Here is a 7,658-nt window from a genome sequence, read left to right on the forward strand (position 1 = left end):
TCCTAGATGAATATAAACACATCAAAAAACTTCATAGCATTTATCATGTGCTTTTATTCAGAAAAATTTTAATAAATGTGAAAAAATTAACAAAGTTTATTATGCAAAATGTTTCAATTTCATGTGCTTTTATTCAATTTAACCGGTTCAACCGATTTAATTGAACCGGTTCAACCAGATTTTTGTAAAAACCAGTCGATTCGATCCGGTTCAGAAATAGACAAAAAATCGGTGATAGTTGAACCGCTTCATTCCCCGATTCCCGGTCCAACCTGTTCAACCGGCCGGTTTAAACCGGTTTTTAAAACATTGGGTGAAACTATAAGGCTTCAAGAGTCGGCCTCGATAGGAAGGTCCCAAGGCGCTAAACACCGTCCCTTGTGGCACCCTTGGCCAGGGTCGGTCCTAAGAATTCAATTGCCCAGGACGAGCAAAAAAAAAAGGCCTTATATATATATATATATATATATATATATATATATATATATATATATATATATATATATATATATATAACAAATGTTACAGTTTGGTAAAAAAAAGCCTTTAAGCACTTAAAGATGTTCTTAGGGATGTTCTTCACTTTACTCTTTCATGTTAATGTGGGCCCCCCATAAAAATGGACATATATGAATTATGAAGATGGACATATGTTCAGCACTTCACTTTGCATTTGGGCCTAGTTTTTGATTGCTGAATATAGTATAAACTATAGTAAATTCTAGGGGCCCTGGACATGCCCCATTTGCCCCTGCCTATAACCGGGCCTGCCTTTGGCTTAGCCAGAGAGAGAGAGAGAGAGAGAGGAATAAAGATGTTCAGACCTTTATCGTGGTAACTTCCATCCCTAAATCGATATTGTTTCTTTTTTTTCTTCATACTTCAATGTATTATCAACTCCTATACTTTATTTTTGTGATTTATGTGTTTGATTACTGCAATTTACCTTTGTATTTCCATGGTGTTTAGACGAACGACGAGTGTTCGATGAAATTCTTCAAATACAATTTATTCTATATGTAGCATAAAGACCTTAATTCATCATGATTTTTTTCTTTCAGTGGTTGTCAGTGGTTGTCGAAGTTGTTTTCATTGATATTATTTAGGAATTTGGCTTAATTCAACAAATATGATTGCACATAAACTTGTTACCATTGATGATCATTACAAGGATGCCTTGCCCAACAACTTCATGAGTTAAAAACAAGCATGTATGATTAAGTCCTTGGCACCTCTTACATGTGTTTTATGAAGTGAGAAATGCTTCATTTGATTATCTTCACATGTATCTTTATGTTTTTATTAATTTGTGTTATGTGTCACTATATGATTGCAGGTGTGATTCAACTATATGCATTCAATTGAGGGTGTTGTTGCACTCAATGGTAAGATATTCCTGAAATTTTAATCCATTGTGTAGCATCCGGTTCCTGGTACGTATTTAAATTCAAGTAATTTTGTATTTTACACAGGGACTCAGCGAGTTGGAGGCCCAACTCGTCAAGTAGACTCGGCATTATGCAAGGATTTTAGTGATCTACTCGACGAGTCGAGGGACCGACTCGACGAGTAAAAGCTGTCTGGATGAAACCCTAATATTTAGGGTTTGCACCCTATTTAAACAACTTAACTCGTCCCAAACCAGCCTCTATCGTCCCTCTCACTTCTAGAAGACCCTAACTCGAAACCATAACAATTTATTGAGTGTTCTTGAGCTTTGTGGTGCCATTTTTGTGTGTTTGAAGTTTGAAGAAGAAAAGGAAGTTTGGAGGATCAAGAGAAGGCTAGTAGATCCAGAAGTTTTGCTTCATTTCCACCTCATTCAAAGTAAAAAGCTTCAACCTTGACTTCTCATTTGATGGATCTTCTCTAGGGCTTAGATCTTATTATTTTTGGGCATTTCTAAGGCCATATTCGGATTGGGTGTATATCATGGAGTTACACTCCATATCTGGAACCATTGACGGTTCCCATGGCATAAATGTGCCAACTTTATGGCCATGGGAAGCCCATGCACCACATAAACCCCATTTCATAGCCTTTTGAGTCAAAACCCCCATGCATGGACATGAAGGTTGAAGCTTTACATATAAAAGGGACCCTATGAGGTCAGATCTATGATTTGGATGCATTAAGACCCGCTAAAATCGACTGTATAGTTTTGGACAAAGAGGGACTCGGCAAGTCGTTCTTGGGACTCGGCGAGTCGGGTCATATTTCCCATCAAACCCTTTCTGTTGATGGACCAGACACTAAGATAGAAGAGCACTTAGTTGTCTAGGCTCATTAGGGGCCTGTAAATCATGGAAATCAGCTAGTGGATAAACAAACTCGGCGAGTTCAATGCAATGTCCCAACCCATGGAGATGGACTCGACAAGTTCAAGGAGAACTCGGCGAGTCATAGACTGGACACATTCATGCGGATGAAGATGAACTCGACAAGTTCAAGGATGAACTCGGCGAGTCGGTCGAAGATGGTCCCGATGTTATGGTTGAAGGAGAACATGTCGAGTTCTTGCTAGACTCGACGACTAGAGTCGGGGTTGCAACGTTTTGTAAGGGTAAGGACTCGACGAGTTGGTGGACCGACTCAGCGAGTCGAGTCAACTGGATGCTGACTTTGACCAAAGTTGACTTTGACCAAAGTTGACTTTGACTATGGTTTGACTTTGACTTTGACCTGGAATTGTGTTGACCCTTGTAAGGGAGGGTTGTGAGTATGAATTAGTAATCGAAAAAGGTTGTTGTGTAGGGATTGAGGAGTTGAGACGAGTGGATTTCCGTACCGAGGAGTGTGCAGACACTACACGATATCGAGGTGAGTTACCTTCCAGTAGAAGTGGGTATAGGGCCACAATGCTTGCCCACTGGTAGGAGTTATTGTTAGATAACTGTCTTTGTGATAATTATCTATGTTTGTCGTTGTTTGATATGTTTTGCATGCTAGTATAGTATGATGTTAAGCGATAGTAGTAGTAAGGGGAATAGTCCCCGGTTATCGGTTGATAGGGCCGAAGAAGTAGTATAGTGCCCAACCATGCTAGGCAGTATGATTATGTTTGATATCATGTGGTAGTAGTAGGGGTGAAATAGTCCCCGTAACCGGTTGAGATAAACCGGAGGGGTAGGTCGGACACCTCGGTATGTCTGACAGGGGTAGGTTAGGCACCCCGGTATGCCTAGCATGGTAGGTCGGGCACCCAGATATGTCTGATAACATGTTTATTGTATGGTATGTGGTATGATGGGGGAACTTACTAAGCTTTGTGCTTTCGGTTTTCAGTTTTGGTTTCAGGTACCTCTTCATCAAATGGGAAGGAGTCGGCATAGTAGCAGCGCATCGTACACACATTATTTCTGCATTTTGAGATCCATGGGATTTGTACTCTGACATTATTAATAGTTTTTGTTATGATTTTTGAGACATATGAATATGTTTTGATGACTGGAAATGATGATGATATTGTTTTTCAGTAAATGGCTTTATAAGTATTATATTCAAAAACGAAAATTTTTGGTCTAAAAAATTGGGATGTTACACATTGATACATTTTTTTCATGTTAATTTAATGGTTTATGATCTCTATAATTTATAGGAAGAAGAGTGATAAAGAAATCATGAGAGGGATTCAAGCTATTATGAGACTAATTGCATCTACATGCCTTGCCTCAATGAACCATTGCACTTTGTTTCAAGAAGGCCAAAAAAATCATGAACATGATTAGAGTGATTTTATGTTTAAATTGTAGGGATCTTTGTTGTGTTAGCATATACTTATACAAATATAATTTACGTAAGTTTGAAAGAAAAGAAAATAGATTTAGGAGTGTCACCACCCCCTATGAAAAGCTAAGATTTATGTGCTAAGACAAAAAGACGATGTGACAGATAAAAAAGTGACATGGCAAGGTGTTAGGAGTGTTATCACCCCCTCTAGCCTAATTATTACATTTACTAACAACGATGATTAGTTCTAAAAAACAAATTGGTCATCCTATCGATCGTATAAATTTTGATATAAATTGATTCAAGATGGTCAATCTCCAAGATAAAGCCAATTCGAAATGGCTAGTCTTCCAAAGAACTACGAAACAAGAACATAGACACCTTACTAATTCTCATTATTGTAACGACCCCATTTTTCAAAAGAAAATTTTCATTTTTAATTAACCAAAACACATTTCCAACAACCATGAAATCCAAGTACAATTGTTTTCAAAACCCATATCAATTACAATTTTATTTCAAAATATCAGAGTGTCCCATAAAATGCCTGAGAGAGTACACGCCGCGCCATCAAGCCTTGCCCTTGCCCTTGGGCTCAAAATTACCTGAAACAAATCCACAAACTGTAAGCTAATGCTTAGTGAGTCCCCCAGAGCATACCCCACACACAATCAACATAACACATATCATATTAGCTATAAAAGCTACACATGTCACATAAGCCATGTATACAACATATAAGGATGTCGTGGGCTCCCCCCAGGGTCTTATACCTTCATGTGATGGGCTCCCCCATGGTCTTTACCTAGGAATGCCATGGGCTCCCCCACATGGTCTTATATCCAATTGCCACAGGCTCCCCCCGGGGTCTTCCATACAATAACTTACATAATCAACTAGCATATCATATATCACAGAGGTATCTATCATACTACCTAACACATACATAAACATATAAGGATGTCGTGGGCTCCCCTAGGGTCTTATACCATCATGTCATGGGCTCCCCCACATGGTCTTCACCTAGAAATGTCACGGGCTCCCCCACATGGTCTTATTTCTGACTGCCATGGGTTCCCCCCGGGGTCTTCCATGCAATAACATACATAAACAATAGCATACCACTTAGCATAAAGCTAACTATCATACCACATATCTCTACTACAGCTAGTGTACCACATATCATAAAATGGGTCGGCCTTGGTGCGGTAGACCCATTGGTATGGTGAGAAGATTCACCTCTCGAATGTTGAACTGACAAACTAGAATCAGATATGTCCCACGTGCTGCTCCAACTCAACCGCCTATAATCATTGTGTCATTAAGTTGTCATAATTCCATAATTACCCTCAAAGTCAACCCTGGTCAAAGTCAAGGTCAACAGTCCATGTTGACCTCAACTCGTCGAGTGCATCCAGTAACTCGTCGAGTTCCCACATAATCCAGAAAGCCCGAACAAACCCTAGCCAACTCGCTGAGGTGTTTTCATCAACTCGAAGAGTCCACTTGATATCCAGTAGTCAGGGAAACCTAATCCGACTCGTCGAGTCCCCCTCCCTGTTTGCTTATTATGATAATCCATCGAATGCAGGGACTCCAGGGCTTAGATCTGAAACCCTAAGGTGTCTAGAAGGATAAAGTTTCCAAATTTACCTTCTAGAACCACTCCAAATGCTCCAAGGTCCTTATCAAGGGTTGGAAAGCTCAAAAACTTTTCCAAGTGGTCCAAGACTCTAGGGATTTGGAATCTCTCCTTTCCAGAAGAGTTTCTAGTCCTCAAAACGTTCCAAATATGGAGACTTTATGGACATACATCTCCAATGCATGTCTTTAGGTCAAAATGGCCAAAAAGGGGAAATATACTCTAAAAACCCTTGCATGGCATCCTTGCTTGACCAAAAGCTAGATCTAGCCCACCTTGGGACTATTTTGCCCTGGAGATCCACAAAGTTGAAAACTTTATGAACTCCATGTTGGATAAGGTGTCTAAGTCCATAACTTATTTGGTATATACTTGACCCGACCTGACATGGTCCATTTGGGTTCACTTCACCCGAACAATTATTATGGATAATCTTATGAGAATAGTATGTTTATGATTTCTTAATGTATTATAAGTTATAATATATTAATATGAAATCATATTGTTTAATTAGTATTGATCTTAAATTAATTATGAATTAATTTAGTGATAAAAAAAAGATGACTAATTAAACATGGGCTATTTTTATATAATGTGGGCTTACACTCATTAGGAATGGGCTAAGCTTGTATGGGGGTCCATGGATGATCCATGGAGATTTTAACCCATGGATCCTTGGAAAGGAAAAGACATGGGTTATTAGGGTTTACCCTAATCCTCCACACTATATAAAGATGCTTGTGATGCTTGAAATGACAACTAGTTGTGTGAGAACTAAGGGTGGCCGATTTCAAGAAGCAATATACTATTCTTTCAAGTTTCCAAAGTTTGTGGTGATTTGTGACTCCACTTGAGGCATTCACACTATTGGTTCTTGGCTCTCAAACTCCAAGCAATCAATCACAATCAAAAGGTATGTCTTTCTACTAGTAGTTTTATGATTCAAGATCCTTATGCTATGCTAGTTAGGAAGTAACCTTGGAAATCATTATTTGCATGTATTTAGAGAAAACATAGATCCAAGGTTATTAGGGTTGCATGTACACCTTAGGAGTGTTAGAATGCTCAAAACACAACAGTGGTATCAGAGCCTGAACTTGTTTTCTTAAATACTTGATGCAAATTGCTGAAAATCGAAGTTTGTATGCTGTTTGCACATCAGACTCGCCGAGTCCATGAAGGTACTCGACGAGTCCAAGGCAAAATGCATCCAAATTGTCGATTTTGTTCATGCACTCGACGGGTTGGACCCCCTGACAGCATATATTCGACTGTTTTGGCTGGAATTGGTCTGGAATCACTACCATAAACTGTTTTTGACTTGTAAAACCTATTTTTGATGTGGTAATGATTGTGGTAAACCAATTTCAAGGATAATATCAAAATTCCAAGTTTTATATGTGTTCATATGATTTTTGAAATTGTTGATATGAATGTTCATGTTCTTATGAGTTCTGTTAGATCATAGGAATTATTTGCAAATTGTTTGTTAGTTAATTTTTGATCTTAATGTGTTTTAATGGAATCCATAATTTGTCCTCAAGTTATGGATTACCAAAAGTCTTTTTCTTTTAAAAAGTCAATTAAAAGCATAGGTTACATAAGTTGAAGAGTCTTTTTCATAATAAATAGTTTTATGGACTCCATAACTTGTCCTCAAGTTATGGATGTCCAAGAGTCTCTTCATTAAAAGTTTTAAACACTTAATTAAAACTCATAAGTTTTGGAATTTGTAAAGTCTCACACAAACTTTATTTCCATACCCTAGAAGTTTTAAAAGTTAAAATTCAACCTTATACTATTATAAGATTAATGGTTAATAATTATATATATATATATATAAGAACAAGTCGTTTTACCGTTAGTAGGCCTCATTCACGAAGCCGGTCTATAAGGGGGTATAAGATTGTTGCCTATAAAATGACAGCTTAATGGGTGTCCACTCTCACCCACCGCTTTCTTGATCGGTGGAGGGTCGTTAGCCGAACGGGTAGAAAAATGACTTTAAATTCTCATTAAAAGTATAATGATTATTATAAAGTAACTAAATATTTTTTAATTCCCAATCTTAGTTACTTTAGGAAAAATGTGAACATAGTGCTAACCCATGAAATTCACACTTTGTACCTTACCAAGTCGTTGGTGGAGCGTGTGTGGTTAACCGACACACTAACTTGTACTAGTAAGGATCACAAAAGGTGACTTAATGTTTATCATAAATCGGTGGAGCGCGTGTGGTTAACCGGCACATTGATTAGGTGATAATATTAAGGGTACCAAGTGAAAT

Source organism: Lactuca sativa, chromosome 9, assembly GCF_002870075.4.
Source record: "Lactuca sativa cultivar Salinas chromosome 9, Lsat_Salinas_v11, whole genome shotgun sequence".
NCBI lineage: Eukaryota > Viridiplantae > Streptophyta > Magnoliopsida > Asterales > Asteraceae > Lactuca > Lactuca sativa.